The following is a 14,959-nucleotide window of genomic DNA, read 5'->3' on the forward strand; positions in this document are numbered from 1 at the left end:
ATGTGTATATATGTATATACACACACACATATATATGTATACACACACAAGTTGGAACCAACTCGATGGCAAGGGATTAGTTTTTGTTGTTTGATTTGAAACAAAAGAAATCTGCAGTAAGCCAGCCCCTTTTTGGTTTATTTTTAATCACCAATGTAAGAGTACTTAGCCCACCTTTACCTCTTACTTGTACCAGATGTGCCTCTTCCTAAAACCATCATAATTACAAAAGAGCCTGGAGTTAACGTGTCTGAAGCAAGTATTGCATTTGACAAGGGCAGTACCATTTTTCCCCTCATGAGTTTATATTATGAGATGTTGAAGAAAGAAACTCTCCTGTTTCGGTTGGTTCACCAGCAATTTTTCTCACTTTTAAGGTGTTTGTAAGTGGGAGAAAAAAATCACCTGAGCCCTCAGGACATTGTTGAGTTTATATTTTCTCTCTGCCAATATCCGTCAGTGGAGATCAAAATGAGATCTTAGTTGCTTATTTTATGCTTTTCAGCTAAACCAGACTTCTTCTTCTAACACGCAACACGCTCATGAGGACAGGGAGCAGAGAAATTGTAAACCCCTGGCATCAGTCGTCGGCTTTCCTTGAGGTTAGACTAGGGGATGCTTTCAGATCTGTTAGAGAATGCACTTCAGTCTAGTTCAACCAAGAATACCAAAGTGCTTGGAAGGCACAAAAGTATGGCTTGTCTTCAAAAGGGTGAACGCAAGAGGAAACATCATTGCTTCTGGAATTCGTACTCAGAACTTGTGGACTAGGCTGTTGGACTGTGGATTGCTGGTTTTCCTTTAGATTTTTCATTTGTATCCATCCCAAAATATTTAGTCTTCTTGGAAGCTTGTCATAAAAGGACTGGTGGTTCCGTTAGTGGACTGTTTGAAGCCTCTCTGAGATCTGTCAAGGGCTATCTCCAGAAGAAAGTTCTGATGATATACTGAATGATGTCACTACGGTTAGTGATGAGGAACACTAGGCTTCTTTGATGAAGAACAAAACAAAACACTACCAAACGCCCACAGGTCTTGCCCCTTCCACACTAACCAGATGTACACTTGGCTCTTAGAACTTGGGGATGGCGTGGAAAGAAAGAAAGACAGACAGCTCTAACAGAAAGAGTAGATTCGTGTTTCCTAGCTCCGTTCACCTGTCAACCTTCATGACTTTCAGTCCTCTCTACATCTTCAGAAAGGGGAATCCCTCACCTCAAGAATGAAGGAGCACTGCCTGAGAGAGTTGGTGTTTGTGGTAAAAGATATCAGTCATTTTCATTGTTATTATGATTACCACAATGATAATTCAGAACCTGTGGTTGCCAAGAGGAAATTAGGTAATGTATAAAATGTAGCAACAGCTATAATCCCCTAGAGGGCTTCCAATTTAGACTAATATTTCTGTGCCTTTGTTTATCACCTAAGAGAATTATGGAGATTATCTTTGGCCTACCTTTGAAGAAGTATTATTAAAAATACTAATGTGATATTTTTTAAATGCAGAAAAAATACATTACCAGTAATGGGCCTAGATGCTGAGTTGAGCAGAGCAGACCACCAAAGCAATTTAGTATTTTACTCTCCAATAATGCTTTCCATCTATGATTTCTCAGGATGCTTTACGATATTCCAATTATGTAAGCTACCCTTTGTTCATTAAGAGAAAGCTCATTTTATTCCTACTACAAATCAAAAGTTCAGGTCAAGAAGTTATTAAATAGCAAACTCATCTTCAGGAAGGCTGAATAGAAATACATTTTTGGAACTAATGAAAGGATATTTCTGACCATTTTTCAAATCTCTGTTCACTGTGGTACTAGAATAAGGGCCAGGGGACCGGAGAGGAGACGAGCCTAAAATATACATTGTGGAATGGGTGTGTCTAGGACCAAAGCTTTTGGACTCAAGGACATGGCTGCAATAAAGCTTTCTCACTTGGACCAAGGCTCCACTCTGAGCCCCTTGTACCTGAAGTGGGAAAGGAGAAGGTGAGACAAAAGTGATGCCATAAGTGATCCTGGTAGCATAAGGGATCCTCCAACAAAGCGACTGAACTGAGAAACTAGGAGTGACGTTCCTGAGCTCCAAGCTTTAGGTAAACACTAAACTCTTAAATGCCATGGCAAACTGACTGGTTTAATGAGATTATACAGCAGACAGGCTCATGGTGTGGTAAAGGCATATTCAGTATGTCTCTCCATTGGATGCAGGTTGCCAAAACCTGGGTTTGTCATGGCCAAGTGGACTGGCTTCTTTTAATTGTGTGTGTGTGTCTGTGTGTGTGTGTTGGTAAAAGAGAAGGAGAGTGAGAGAGAGAGACAGAGATGGAGACAGATGGAGAGAGAGAGAGAATGCTTATGTCTCGTGAGTGCATTTTTTCTGGGACATACCTCAAATGGTAAAGCAAGAAATGGATAAAGTTTGAACCTGGCCAGCCCTAAAATTTCTTCAACTAAACTCAAACAAAAAAAGAAACATACTCTTTTCTTATTTTCGTTTATTACAAAAAAAAAATAAAAATGATGAGGAATTGTGGAAGCTCTTATAGACACATCCAAACTCCCTGAGGGATCGAATTGCCGGACAGAGGGCTCTGGGGACCATGGTCTCGGGGAACATCTGGCTCAATTGGCATAACACAGTTTATAAAGGAAATGTTCTACATTCCATTTTGGTGAGTAGTGTCTGGGGTCCTAAAAGCCTGTGAGCGGCTATCTAAGATACTCCACCGGTCTTACAGGGGAGCAAGGAAGAGTGAAAAAACTGAAGCTATAAGGGAAAGATTAGTCCAAAGGACTAATGAATCACAATCACCACAGCCTCTACCAGACTGAGTCCAGTACAACTAAGTAGTGCCCGGCTACCACCACTGACTGCTCTGACAGGGATCACAATAGAGGGTCCTGGACAGACTGGAGAAAAATGTAGAACAAAATTCTAACTCACAAAAAAAGACCAGACTTACTGGACTGACAGAGACTGGAGAAACCCTGAGTATGGCCCCCAAATACTCTGTTAGCTCAGTAATGAAGTCACTCCCAAGGTTTCCCTTCCGCCAAAGATTAGACAGGCCCATAAAACAAAACCAGACTAAAGGGGCACACCAGCCCAGGGGCAAGGACTAGAAGGCAGGAGGGGACAGGAAAGCTGGTAATAGGGAACCCAAGGTCGAGAAGGGAGAGCGTTGACATGTCGTGGTGTTGTTAGCCAATATCATAAAACAATATGTGTACTGTTTAATTAGAAGCGAGTTTGTTCCTTAAACCTTCATCTAAATTACAATAAAAAAATGAGAAATTAAAAAAAAAGAAATAAGACTTATTATCTTACTAACCTAGAATGCATTCACTTTTAAGATGCTAAGACTGGAACAAGTATGGCCAAGTGTATCCTGTCATCATTGTTTCAAATAAAATGTTTTCAAAGTTTGAAAAATGCTTGAGTACTGGCGGTTAAAGGATACTATTGGTTACTTCTGTAAAAAGAGCTTTGGTAAGGAAGCTGCTTATGTACCAGAAGTATTTAGTGGAATCTTCCAGAATGTTGCATGGTACTAGATGTGCAAAACAGAGGTGACGGGAGAGGGATGGGAGAGTGTCTACTCTAAAATTTGTTTTAACCAGTGGATATTGAGCATTAGAAATGGTAAACCAGACAGTGGTGAAGGGCAAGGCAGCACACAGTAACTAGAAGGCGGAGTCAGTCTTTAACCCAGCAAATCAGGTAGGAGGCCTTGGCCGTAAGGAGGCACATTGAAACTGAAGGAATATCTGACGTGGCACTTACAACATTTCTGGCATTCCAGAATGTTCCATCGTGCCCCTTCCCAGGCTAAACTTATACTTTTAGAAGTAACCACAGTTATTATTCCTATCACCATTGATTAGTTTGGAGCTCTTTTAAATTTTTTTGGCCTGGATTCTCAACATTATGTCTGTGAGACTTATTCACATTGTTGCCTGCATCGTTAATTTTTTTTTTTTCTTTTTGCTGTCTGCTATTCTATTCTATTAAATTTATTTAGCTATTCCATTAAGAAATATTTGGTTTTGTTTCCAGTTTCTGGCTATTATGAATAGTTTGTGGCTATTACGAATAATAATAATAGGGTCACTGTGAGTTGGAATTGACTTGATGGCAATGGGGTTTTTATTATGAATAAAGCTGCTATGGACATTCTTGTACATGTCTTTTGATGGGTATATGTACTCGTTTCTCTTGGGTATAAACCTAGGAGTGTGATTTCTGAATCACAGGGCAAATGTATATTCAGCGTTAGTAGATAGTAACGAACAGCTTTCCACAGTTGTTTATACCAGCGTTCTCTTCCTCCAGCAAGATACGAACGTCCTAGTTACTCCGCATCCTTGCCAGTACGTGGTATCATCAGTCTTTTGAACCCAGCTATTTTAAATAGTATGTAGATGCATCGTGTTGTGAGATTAATTTGCATTACACTGATGATCGACTATATTGATTTTTGGTAATTTATAATTTTAATATTATCTTTTGTGAGTGACCATTTAAATCATTTGCCTATTCTAACAACTAGGTTTGTCTTTTCCCTATTAGTTTGTAGGAATTCTTGAGGATTCTAGATACAAGCTCTTTGTTGACTATGTGTATTATGAATATCTTCTCAGTCTGAGGATTATTTTTCCAGTCTCTTCGTGGGGACTTTTAATAAATTAAATTTAATGAGCTACAATTACCATTCTTATAAAAGATTTGAAAACAAATTTTTTGAAGGATATTGTTTTTGTGTCCTAATTAAAAACTAACTTTCTACCCTAAGGTATAAAGATATTCACTCTTTTCTTCGGGAAGTGTTATTTACTTATTTTTTTCACATTTAGGCGCATGGTCTATCTCAAGTTAGTTTTCAGTATGCTGTGACATGATAGGGCAAGCTTCACTGTTTTCTCGTATAACCATCCAATTGTTCCAGAACCTTTTATTGAAAATAAGCCTTTTCCCTACTGAATTTTAGTGGCATCTTTGTCATAATCAATTGACAGTATACATGTGTGTATCTATTTCTGGACGGTCCTGTCTATATGCACTCTTTGTAACTTGGGGTTTTTTCCCCCACTTTGTATATCATGGCTGTATTTTCATGACACTAAATATTCAACATAATTCAGCTTTTAAGGGATAAATAAGATTTAATTTATAGGCATACTACAACTTACTTAATGCTTTGTGCCTTGTGAATACAATTATTAATTTTTTTATTAGGTATGCCTAATCATTATGAATTCTTTTTTCACACTAGTGCTGTAGGAATAACAAGACTATTAAATTTTTTAATCCAAAAATCCTCTATTGTATAGTGTGAAGTGCATTGATACAACATCAGAAGAATTCCAGTCAAGATTCTGCCTCTTGCTAACTGCACGTAATAGTTCTCGGCTGTACTTTGGGTACAATAATACTTACCTCTCAGAGTTATTACAAGGATAAACATATTAATGGACATAAAAGTGCTTTGAAAATTATAAATTGTTATGCAAAAATTTTCTTTGTTATTGATAAATAACAGAAGTGTGGCATACATGAAAACATTTTAATCTGTATTTGTTAATAGGAAATAGACCTTATCTAGGACAAGCCTGTAATTCAGAAGAGACCTTCAATCCCCAGTAACTTTAAATTGTAGTACCTTCTTAAACATGGCTGCTTATTCTTTCACACCTATGTGTCCTGGCACAGACAAAAGATGGAACTAATATTCTCCTACCTCTCCATTTATGAGCTTCCAAATCCTTATTCTATGCCCTCATACAAAATCTCATTTTCCTTTGAGGACTGTATTATCAGGCTTATAGCACTACTTATTGCTACCGTTCCTGTTATCTGTATTTCCCCTAGGCACTTTAGCACATTTGTTGAACCGTGGTACATAACTCACAGTTTTCTCTCCCCCGCCTTTTATAGGTTGTTCAACTTGCCCAATGCATAGTACTTGGACTCTTCAAAACCAGAGTCCCCATCACCACTCTTAATCAAGAACCTACTGTTATGACTATTCCTTGTTCCGTGCTATCACATAGAATATTCTCACTACTGAAACATTGAATTTGAATATTTTCGTGTATGTCCACCACATTCTACCCTTCCGGCTCTTTTCCCTGCTTACACCTGCTACATCTGATCTTACTGCTTATCTCCATTTCCATCTGCAAGCTTCAAGTCTCAATATCAAAGTGTCTGAGGGCATTGGCTTCGCCACCAAAAGGACTTAATTTTGATTCTAACTCTGATGTTTATTAGTTGTGAGACATGGTCTCAATCTTAGGCTAATGGGACCAGCTGAAGATGGGGCTCAGCTGAGAGGGTCTGAGATGGCTGCTTGGCTAGTACACGTTCAGAAATCTAACTGTGGAAGAGCTAAAACATGTACTTTTTTTTTTTTTCACTTTTCAGATATTCTTTAGATGCCTATGGTTTTAAAGATAGTTTTCAGAGAGATCTATGGAATTTTACTGGTACCGTTTCTGTGATATATTGAGATAACACATATGTAATAATTCATTTGTGGGTTTTGAATCCCCGACCTTTTACCCCCTGAGTTTTCTTCTTGAAGGAAATTTCAAATATGATAGCTTTATATAGAAAACATGTGAATATCCAAGGGAGAGTTTACTTTCTGTCTTAGTCTGGGTTCTCTAAAACCAAAAAACCAAACCCGTTGCTGTCGAGTCGATTCTGACTCATAGCGACCTTACAGGACAGAGTAGAACTGCCCCACAGGGTTTCCAAGGAGCATCTGGTGGAGTCAACTGCCAACCTTTTGGTTAGCAGCCATAGTTCTTAACCACTACACCACCAGGGTTTTCCTGGCTTCTGTAGTGAAGAAAAACCAATGAAGCATATATAGATACATATATAGAGAAATTTACTTAAAGGAAATGTCTCACGCAATTGTGGGGGCTGATAAGTCCTAAATCCATGAGTCAGGCAGCAGGCCAAAGGCTTCTTACAGTCCAAGAACTGGAGGTCAAGCAATGAGAAGAATGTAGGATTGAAAGAGAGCAAGCTTTTCCAGAACATCCATTTATACTACTGGGGGCAGGCCCCAAGGGACTTGCCCTTTCAGGTGATTGGCTACTCACATCAGATCACAAAATAGAAAATGATTACATAGTGTTTGCCAAACCACTAAGAACCATAGGTTAGTCAAGTTGATACAACACACAGCATTAATCATCCCGCTTGCCTTATTTCCACATTTGGAACCATCCTAAATCTATCATTGTTAGATTAATCAAATAAATGATTGCCAGCTTTCAAGAGGAATTTCCTTGTGTTTTCTGTCATCCCCAGATGAGTCACGGCAGGTAGACAGGCTAGACAATATTGCAAAAATCAACGAAGGTGTCTCAGACATAAATTCAAAGAGCAGGAAAAATCATGAGAATGAACTTTCAGTAAATTTGCCGTGATGAAGTCAGAGAATTGTGCATTGTCTGCACATTACCAATTTCGGCAATGGCATTGCAGAAGGCTGGTCCTCTTAGACATCTCAGAATGATCTAAAGGAGGGATGATGACCTTAATATAAGTGTGATGATCTGCCTAATGTGGACAAAGATTAGTCTGCCACTTCTCATTCCAGCGTGGTGCTCAAACATATCAACGATCATGAAGATGGCAGAGAACCGGTGACATTTTGTTCTGTTAGAGACAAGGTTCTTATGAGTAGGAGCCAACTTGACGGCAGCTAACAACAACTTTGGCTGAGTGCTTGATGCTGCCTGGGAGTTCTCTGTCTCTTGCTTAGTACCTTCTCCCATTCTCTTCACTAACCATTTCAAGACTCTTCTCCCTTTTCTCAATCACTGTCACATATGAATGATACCTCTTACTCATCAGAGTTATCAGAGACTATAACATCTATCAAAGGCTCTCCATTGAATAGAGTTTCTCATCTACAACTTTCCTTCCAGCATCATTCCTGCCTCAGTGTCTGAACTGTTCCTTCTCCTTTTCATGGGGAATACTTACTCCCAAGCATTGGATCAAGCCCTTCAACTTCCTCGGAGACCTTAGTCCATATCTCTTTATTTCTCTACTGTACCTTCAGTTTGTCCATTTCTCTCTTCGTGTTCAACTTTCTCTCACTAATAAACAAAACTAAATAAAATTTTTTGCCAATCCAAAGTAATAGACATAAGAAAATTAAAAAAAAAAACAATAAAGCGTATTTCCTCTTCATTTTTTATTTATTCATTCATGCATTGATTTATTCAACTAATTTTTATTGAATGCCTACATTGTACCTAGCACCTTGCCGAGGGTTGGAGATACAATGGTCAGGAAGAAATAAATGGCCCTTGCTCTAACGTAGCTTGCATTCTAACAGATACCAAGAAAAGCAATAATATTGAGCACCTACTGTATGCCAAAATCATAGTAACACTGCTTATTCAAAAATAAGGTACTTAAAAATAATTAGGAAAATAGTCAACTAATTTTAATTATTAATAAGTAAAGCAAAAGAAAAAATCAGAAGGTTAAAGATACATATAATAGAACTGTATTTAAAATGAATAGTGAAGAATGAATTGGGTTTAGCAGGCACTTTGGGAGCTTTAGAGTGAGAGAGGGGGGAAAGAATTCCAGCAGATAGGCCAAAATATACAAATGTCTTGAGGCTTTGGATTGTTGTTGTTGTTGTTAGGTGCTGTTGAGTCAGTTCCGACTCACAGCGACCCTATGCACAACAGAATGAAACACAGCCCGGTCCTGTGCCATCCTTACAATCGTTGTTATGCTTGAGCTCATTGTTGCAGCCACTGTGTCAATCCACCTTGTTGAGGGTCTTGCTCTTTTCCACTGACCCTGTACTCTGCCAAGCATGATGTCCTTCTCCAGGGACTGATCCCTCCTGACAACATGTCCAAAGTATGTAAGACACAGTCTCTCCATCCTTGCCTCTAAGGAGCATTCTGGCTGCACTTCTTCCAAGACAGATTTGTTCATTCCTTTGGCAGTCCATGGTATATTCAGTATTCTACACCAACACCACAATTCAACGGTGTCAACTCTCCTTTGGTCTTTCTTATTCATTGCCCAGCTTTCACATGCATGTGATGTGACTGAAAATACCATGGCTTGGGTCAGGCGCACCTTCGTCTTCAGGGAGACATCTTTGCTCTTCAAAACTTTGAAGAAGTCCTTTGCAGCAGATTTACCCAATGCAATGCATCTTTTGATTTCTTGACTGCTGCTTCCATGGCTGTTGATTGTGGATCCGAGTAAAATGAAATCTTTCACAACTTCAATCTTTTCTCCTTTTATCATGATGTTGCTCATTGGTCCAGTTGTGGGGATTTTTGCTTTCTCTATGTTGAGGTGTAATCCATACTGAAGGCTGTGGTCTTTGATCTTCATTAGTAAGTGCTTCAAGTCCTCTTCACTTTCAGCAAGCAAGGTTGTGTCATCTGCATAACGCAGGTTGTTAATGAGTCTTCCTCCAATCCTGATGCCCTGTTCTTCTTCATATAGTCCAGCTTCTCGGATTATTTGTTTAGCATACAGATTAAATAGGTATGGTGAAAGAATACAACCCTGACGCACACCTTTCCTGACTTTAAACCAATCAGTATCCCCTTGTTCTGTCCGAACAACTGCCTCTTGATCTATGTAAAGGTTCCTCATGAGCAGAATTAAATGTTCTGGACTTCCCATTCTTCGCAGTGTTATCCATAGTTTATTATGATCCACACAGTCGAATCCCTTTGTGTAGTCAATAAAACACAGGTAAACATCCTTCTGGTATTCTCTGCTTTTAGCCAGGATCCATCTGACATCAGCAATGATATCCCTGCTTCCACGTCCTCTTCTGAAACCAGCCTGAATTTCTGGCAGTTCCCTGTCGATATACTGCTACAGCCGTTTTTGAATGATCTTCAGCAAAATTTTGCTCGTGTGTGATATTAATGATATTGTTCTATAATTTCCACATTTGGTTGGATCACCTTTCTTGGCAATAGGCATAAATATGGATCTCTTCCAGTCAGTTGGCCAGGAAGCTGTCTTCCATATTTCTTGGCATAGACGAGTGAGCACTTCCAGTGCTGCATCTGTTTGTTGAAATATCTCAGTTGATATTCCATCAATTCCTGGAGCCTTGTTTTTCGCCAATGCTTTCAGAACAGCTTGGACTTCTTCCTTCAGTACCATCGGTTTCTGATCATATGCCACCTCTTGAAATGGTTGAATATCGACTAATTCTTTTTGGTATAATGACTGTGTATTCCTTCCATCTTCTTTTGATGCTTCCTGCATCGTTCAATATTTTCCCCATGGAATCCTTCACTATTGTAACTTTTGGCTTGAATTTTTTCTTCAGTTCTTTCAGCTTGAGAAATGCCGAGCATGTTCTTCCCTTTTGGCTTTCCATCTCCAGGTCTTTGCATATGTCATTATAATACTTTACTTTGTCTTCTCGAGAGGCCTTTTGAAATCTTCTGTTCACTTCTTTTACTTCATCAATTCTTCCTTTTGCTTTAGCTGCTCGATGCTCAAGAGCAAGTTTCAGAGTCTCCTCTGACATCCATCTTAATCTTTTCTTTCTTTCCTATCTTTTCAGTGACCTCTTGCTTTCTTCATGGATGATGTCCTTGATGTCATTCCACAACTCATCTGGTCTTCAGTCACTAGCGTTCAATGCATCAAATCTGTTCTTCAGATGGTCTCTAAATGCAGGTGGGATATACTCAAGGTCATATTTTGGCTCTCAAGGACATGTTCTGATTTTCATCAGTTTCAGCTTGAACTTGCATATGAGCAATTCATGGTCTGTTCCACAGTCGGCCCCTGGCCTTGTTCTGACTGATGATATTGAGCGTTTCCATCATCTCTTTCCACAGATGTAATCAATTTGATTTCTGTGTGTTCCATCTGGTGAGGTACATGTGTATAGTCGCTGTTTATGTTGACGAAAGAAGGTATTTGCAATGAAGAAATTGTTGGTCTTGCAAAATTCTACCATTTGATCTCCGGCATTGTTTCTATCACCAAGGCCATATTTTCCCACTACTAATCCTTCTTTGTTTCCAACTTTTGCATTCCAATCGCCAGTAATTGTCAATGCATCTTGATTGCATGTTTGATCAATTTCGGACTGCGGCAGCTGATAAAAATCTTCTCTTACTTCATCTTTGGCCCTAGTGGTTGGTGCATAAATTTGAATAATAGTCATTTTAACTGGTCTTCCTTGTAGGTGTATGGATATTATCCTATCACTGACAGGGTTGTACTTCAGGATAGATCTTGAAACGTTCTTTTTGACGATGAATGCAACACCATTGCTCTTCGAGTTATCATTCCCAGCATAGTAGACTATATGATTGTCTGATTCAAAATGGTGAATACCAGTCCATTTGAGCTCACAAATGCCTAGGATAGTGATGTTTCTGCGTTCCATTTCGTTTCTGACAATTTCCAATTTTCCTAGATTCATACTTCGTATATTCCACTTTCTGATTATTAATGGCTATTTGCAGCTGTTTCCTCTCATTTTGAGTCATGCCACATCAGCAAATGAAGGTCCTGAAAGCTTCACTCCATCCACATCATTAAGGTCGACTCTGCTTTGAGGAGGCAGCTCTTCCCCAGTCATCTTTTGAGTGCCTTCCAACCTGGGGGGCTCACCTTCCAGCACTATATCAGACAATGTTCCGCTGCTATTCATAAGCTTTTCACTGGCTAATACTTTTCAGAAGTAGACTGCCAGGTCCTTCTTCCTAGTCTGTCTTAGTCTGGAAGCTCAGCTGAAACCTGTCTTCTATGGGTGACCCTGCTGGTATCTGAATACCAGTGGCATAGCTTCCAGCATCACAGCAACACACAAGCCCCCACAGTACGACAAACTGACAGACATGTGGGGGGGCTTTGGATTAGACAGGACTTATTTGAATCCCGGCTCTTCCACTGACTTTGGACAATTTACCTTCTCGAGTGTCATGGTGCCATCATGTGCATTAAATTACATAACCCATGTATAGGTCTAAGAGTACAGTGCAGGCTTATTGTACTGCTGTTTTTGTTAATTGCTGTTTGAATGGGCTCTAACTCATGATGACCTAACATATAACAGATCAAAACATTGCCTGGTCCTGTGCCATCATCTTGGTAGTTGGCATGTGTGAGTCCGTTGTTGTGGCTAATATGTCAATCCATCTAATCGAGGGTTTCCTTGATTTTCATTGACCCTTTACTTCACCAAACATGATATCCTTTTCTAGCAATTGGTCTTTCCTGATGATGGGTCCAAATAAGTAAGTGAAAGCCTCCCCATGCTTACTTCTAGGGAGCATCCTTGTATTTCTTCTAAGACTGACTATATTGTATGAATTATTTGATACTTTATACATGCTATCTCATTTAATATTCACAATAGCTCTAGGTTTTATTACCTTCAGTTTGAAATATAGAATCAGAGGCTCACAAAGTTTGATTTGCTCAAGAACACAGACTAGTAAGTGTTAAGACAGATTTTAAACTAAGTTTTTTTGAATAAACTATGTTATTATAATTTTGGCATATAGTAAGTGCTCAATATTATTTCTTTTCTCCCTGTTCCTTTCTTTTTTTATTTCCCTTTGATCATACAGATCCATCATCAATTCATTGAAATAAATCAAATTCATGCAGATTTTTTTTCTGGTATACATTTCTTTTCAATGTATTTATTAGATTAAGATTATAATGTTATTAAAATAGGTTATGGTTTATTTTTTAAATGAAGATATTTTTATTTTTTCTTTGCCATTACTCTTTTTTGATATCACAGTTAGAATGTTACAGTAACATTTTTGAGCTTCAGATTCCTCATCTCTAGAGAAATGATTTGAACTAGGTAATAACGGCGGTCTTTTCCATCCCTAACAGGCTGTGAACGTACATCAGTGGACTTTCTATGCAACTTCCTTTTCAAAATTTTACGTCTATTTCATGCCTTCATAAAAATTAGTAAATGAAAGCCATTCATTGAAGTATCACATCTTGTTTCAGGATATGCAATTTATAGATAGGGAGTCCATCTAGTTTGGTTACTCTTTTATGTAGAATAAATTCATGAGTCAGAACATTTGAAGCTCATACTCTAAGATATTTACATTGCCTTAAAGTTTTATATTAATACATTTTAATTATAAAGTGCTGTCAGTGAGGGACTGCATCAGTAAATTTGCCAATTATTTATTATGTAGGATGTCACCACACCCAGGATGTCATTTCATCATGGAATCAAAAAAGTCTTTCTCACTCTAAGATAATCTTTCAAGCCAAGTAAACACCAAATGTCCCACTTGTATTTGTTCTATTTATAAAGTTCATAAAATAGTATGACTACGGGTGGCACACAGAGTAATTTAAATTGTGCTCATGCCAACATCTGTAAATGGTACTGGATATGAAGTGAAACTACGTTTGCAAGGCAACACTGAAACAGAGAAATTGATAGTAGAAAGTCACGCAAAACTTCAGGTAGATTTTCTATTCTCTTAATATCTAAGTTCAACTTGTACCAAATCTGAAAGGGTCAGTATCTAATTAAACCTTTGTACTAAATACAGAAGCAGTTGCTTCTTTACAGAAATATGCCTTCTGGAAACTTCTATAGCGCACGTCAAGTTTTGAGGATAAAAAAGCACATTTGTTATCCTAGTTCAGAGATAATTGCTTGCCATTAGGATGGTAGGAACGTAAATTTTACTCATTTCTGTCAGCTAGCATGTCAGCTTTCTAGACTCCATCTCCATCTGCCCCTCCAGTGACAAGCTGAATATCATTTTGCCTTCCACCAAAATGATTATGACTCGTAAATGTAAATTTCATTGAAATCACACGTGTGGAAACATTTATTACCTTTTTTTTTTTTTAAAGAATAGAGAAATCAGATAGATAGATCTTTGTTCAGCAACATTATAAAAAAAAAGTCATCTAAACTCATTGACTTTGCTTGTGACAGTGGTGTAAACACATTATTGGCTTTTTTCTCTCTCTCTCTTTTCCTCTTATTTTGCAAGAATTATGCATGCACTTGGCTGTCAAGCTTTAGACACAATAATGTCACAAAGGGGTCCTTACTCTGCCTTCCTCCTATGATGGGTGGTGGTGAGACCAGCCACCTGCATGTGCTCTTGTGCCAGGATTCTTGTCTCTAAGCCCAGAAGCCACATTTTAGTACCGCAGACTGTGACTCCAGGGAAAAGCCCTAATAAAAATAGTTGTTAGGCTTTTCCTTTGGTGTGCCACAAAGATCCTGGTGTTGCCATGGGCCACCCCCTGCCCGGTGTTACCGGTATCATAAGAACAAGCCTTACCCAAAGCCCCACCTCTGCTGAGGTGTCCCTGATGCCAAGATCCACGTCTTTGACCTGGGTCAGAAGAAGGTCAAAGTGGAAGAGTTCCCACTCTACGGCCACATGGTGTTGGATGAATATCAGCAGCTGCCCTCAGAAGCCCTGGAGGCTGCCCCTATTTGTGCCAACAAGTACATGGGGAAAAGTTGTGGCAAAGATGGCTTTCACATTGGAGTGGGGCTGCATCCCTTCCATACCATTCACGTCAACAAGATGTTGTCCTGTGCCAGGGCTGGTAGGCTCTAGACTGGTATGCGAGGTGCCTTTGGAAAACCCCAGGGTACAGTGGCCAGGGTCCATACTGGCCAAGTGACCATGTCCATTCCACCAAGCTCCAAAACAAGGAGCATGTGATTGAGGCTCTGAAGGGCCAAGTTCAAGTTCTCTGGGCACAAGAAGGTCCACATTTCCAAGTTTAATGCTGATGAGTTTGAAGACATGCGGGCTGAGAAGCGCCTCATCCCAGATTGTTGTGGAATCAAATACATCTCTCAGTCAAGTGGCAGGCCCTACATTCGTGAGGGCCTTGCTAGCACGGCCCCGTCTGACCTATGCCCACCAATAAACTGAACTTCCTGTCC

The 14,959-nt window shown here is 39.2% G+C and overlaps 1 protein-coding gene and 1 pseudogene across 1 annotated transcript in view; both read left to right on the top strand.

The window, feature by feature from the left end:
* Nucleotides 1-14,959, top strand: part of HS6ST3 (heparan sulfate 6-O-sulfotransferase 3) — an 858,544-nt gene that overhangs the window by 637,779 nt on the left and 205,806 nt on the right. The window lies entirely within an intron of this gene.
* Nucleotides 543-14,948, top strand: LOC126058371 (uncharacterized; annotated as a pseudogene).

This window comes from Elephas maximus, chromosome 14 (genome assembly GCF_024166365.1).
Source record: "Elephas maximus indicus isolate mEleMax1 chromosome 14, mEleMax1 primary haplotype, whole genome shotgun sequence".
In the NCBI taxonomy this organism is placed as follows: Eukaryota; Metazoa; Chordata; class Mammalia; order Proboscidea; family Elephantidae; genus Elephas; species Elephas maximus.